General features: G+C 37.8%; 1 non-coding gene across 1 annotated transcript; it reads left to right on the plus strand.

The window, feature by feature from the left end:
* Nucleotides 1–294: 294 nt before the first annotated feature.
* LOC112804860 (small nucleolar RNA R71) lies at nucleotides 295–402 on the plus strand. Its single transcript, XR_003203478.1, has one exon. It is a non-coding gene; the product is annotated as a small nucleolar RNA R71 (small nucleolar RNA).
* The last annotated feature ends 2918 nt before the right edge of the window (nucleotides 403–3320 follow it).

Below are 3320 nucleotides of genomic sequence, written 5' to 3' on the forward strand. Positions count from 1 at the left end.
TCCAGACAGACTTTGAGAGATCATATTGACTTGTTGAGTCAATATTTTGTTCTGAGCCAATATGGCATTCAGAGTGTCAATCTCAAGAACTCCTTTCTTCTGACTAGTCCCATTGTTCACAGGATTTCTTTCAGAAGTATACATGAATTGGTTATTTGCAACCATTTCAATCAGTTCTTGAGCTTCAGTAAGCGTCTTCTTCAGATGAAGAGATCCTCCAGCAGAGCTATCCAAAGACATCTTGGATAGTTCAGAGAGACCATCATAGAAAATACCTATGATGCTCCATTCAGAAAGCATATCAGAAGGACACTTTCTGATTAATTGTTTGTATCTTTCCCAAGCTTCATAGAGGGATTCTCCTTCCTTCTGTCTGAAGGTTTGGACTTCCACTCTAAGCTTACTCAATTTTTGAGGTGGAAAGAACTTTGCCAAGAAGGAATTGACTAGCTTTTCCCAAGAGTCCAGGCTTTCTTTAGGTTGAGAGTCCAACCATGTTCTAGCTCTGTCTCTTACAGCAAAAGGGAATAGCATAAGTCTGTAGACCTCAGGGTCAACCCCATTAGTCTTGACAGTGTCACAGATTTGCAAGAACTCAGCTAAGAACTGATGAGGATCTTCCAATGGAAGTCCATGGAACTTGCAATTCTGTTGCATTAGAGAAACTAATTGAGGCTTAAGCTCAAAGTTGTTTGCTCCAATGGCAGGGATAGAGATGCTTCTCCCATAGAAATCGGGAGTAGGTGCAGTAAAGTCACCCAGCACCTTCCTTGCATTGTTGGCATTATTGTTTTCGGCTGCCATGTGTTCTTCTTCTTTGAAGAATTCGGTCAGGTCCTCTAAAGAGAGTTGTGCTTTGGCTTCTCTTAGCTTTCTCTTCAAGGTCCTTTCAGGTTCAGGATCAGCCTCAACAAGAATGCCTTTGTCTTTGCTCCTGCTCATATGAAAGAGAAGGAACAAGAAAATGTGGAATCCTCTATGTCACATTATAGAGATTCCTTGATGTGTCAGAGAAAAAAAAAGTAGAAGACAGAAGTAGAAAATTCGAACTTTATCAAAGAAGATGGAGTTCGAATTTTGCATTAAGGGATAGTGTTAGTCCATAAATAGAAAGATTTGAGAAGGAGGGAAGTAATTTTCGAAAATTAAGTAAAAGATTTTGAAAACATTTTTGAAAACACTACTTGATTTTCGAAAATGAAAGTGGAAAAGAAATCAGGTGATTTTTGAAAAAGATTTTAAAATTAGAAATCAAAAAGATTTGATTGAAAACTATTTTGAAAAATATGTGGTTAAGAAAATATGATTAGTTTTAAAAAGATGTGATTGAGAAGATATGATTTGAAAAACATTTTAAAAAAAGATTTGATTTTGAAAATTAAAAACTTGACTAACAAGAAAAGATATGACTCAAACATTAAACCTTTCTCAACAGAAAAGGCAACATACTTGAAATGTTGAATCAAATCATTAATTGATAGTAAGTATCTTTGAAAATAGAAAGAAATTGATTTTGAAAAAGATTTGATTTTGAAAAACTTTGAAAACTTGAAAAAAATTTGATTTGAAAACAAAATCTTCCCCCTTTAGCCATCCTAGCGTTAAACGCCCAGAATGGTGCACATTCTGGCGTTTAACACCCAAAAATATACCCTTTTGGGCGTTAAACGCCCAACCAGGTACCCTGGCTGGCGTTTAAACGCCAGTCTGTCCTTCTTCACTGGGCGTTTTGAACGCCCAGCTCTTTCTGTGTAATTCCTCTGCTGTATGTTCTGAATCTTTAATTCTCTGTATTATTGACTTGAGAAGACACAAATTAAAAATATTTTTGGATTTTTAATAATAAGGAAAAATCAAAATGCAACAAGAATCAAATAACTATGCATGCAAGACACCAAACTTAGCAGTTTGTATACTACTGACACTAATGAGAATGCATATGAGACACATAAAACACTCAAGTCAAGAGAATTCAAAGATCAGAGTAAGAAATCATCAAGAATTATTTGAAGATCCTTAAGAACACATGAATGGATGCATGCAATTGACACCAAACTTAACATGAGACACTAGACTCAAACAAGAAATTTTTGGATTTTATGATTTTTTTGATTTTTTTGTGTTTTTCGAAAATTAAGTGGAAAAAGATATCAAAATTCTTAATGAGAATTCCAGGAATCATGCAGTGTTAGTCTAAAGCTTCAGTCTAAAGGAATTAGACATGGTCAGCCAAGCTTCAGCAGAACATTGCATTCAAGAGCTAAATTGATGAAGATCAATCAGCTTTGGTGATGATAAGAACATCACCTTGAAACACTAGAATTCATTCTTAAGAACTCTGAAGAAAAAAAAATACCTAATCTAAGCAACAAGATGAACCGTCAGTTGTCCAAACTCAACAATCCCCGACAACGGCGCCAAAAACTTGGTGCACGAAATTGTGATCAATACTTTTCACAACTCTCATAATCCCCGGTCATGAACCCCAAAAACTTGGTGTTCAATACCATGGCATAAACACAACTTCGCACAACTAACCAGCAAGTGTACTGGGTCATCCAAGTAATAAACCTTACGCGAGTAAGGGTCGATCCCACAGAGATTGTTGGTATGAAGCAAGCTATGGTCATCTTGTAAATCTTAGTCAGGCAAACTCAATTGGATATGGTGATGAACGAAATAAACATAAAGATAAAGATAGAGGTACTTATGTAATTCATTGGTAGGAACTTCAGATAAGCGCATGAAGATGCCTTCCCTTCCGTCTCTCTGCTTTCCTACTGTCTTCATCCAATCCTTCTTACTCCTTTCCATGGCAAGTTTATGTAGGGTTTCACCATTGTCAGTGGCTACCTCCCATCCTCTCAGTGAAAATGTTCCTATGCTCTGTCACAGCATGGCTAATCATCTGTCGGTTCTCGGTCAGGCCGGAATAGAATCCAGCGATTCGTTTGCGTCTGTCACTAACGCCCCGCCTGCTAGGAGTTTGAAGCACGTCACAGTCATTCAATCATTGAATCCTACTCAGAATACCACAGACAAGGTTAGACCTTCCGGATTCTCTTGAATGCCGCCATCAGTTCTAGCCTATACCACGAAGACTCTGATCTCACGGAATGGTTGGCTCGGTTGTCAGGCGAGCACTCGGTTGTCAGGCGATCAACCATGCATCGTGCAATCAGGAATCCAAGAGATATTCACCCAATCGAAGGTAGAACGGAGGTGGTTGTCAGTCACACGTTCATAAGTGAGAATGATGATGAGTGTCACGGATCATCACATTCATCAAGTTGAAGAACAAGTGATATCTTAGAACAAGA

Source organism: Arachis hypogaea, chromosome 5 (genome assembly GCF_003086295.3).
Source record: "Arachis hypogaea cultivar Tifrunner chromosome 5, arahy.Tifrunner.gnm2.J5K5, whole genome shotgun sequence".
In the NCBI taxonomy this organism is placed as follows: Eukaryota; Viridiplantae; Streptophyta; class Magnoliopsida; order Fabales; family Fabaceae; genus Arachis; species Arachis hypogaea.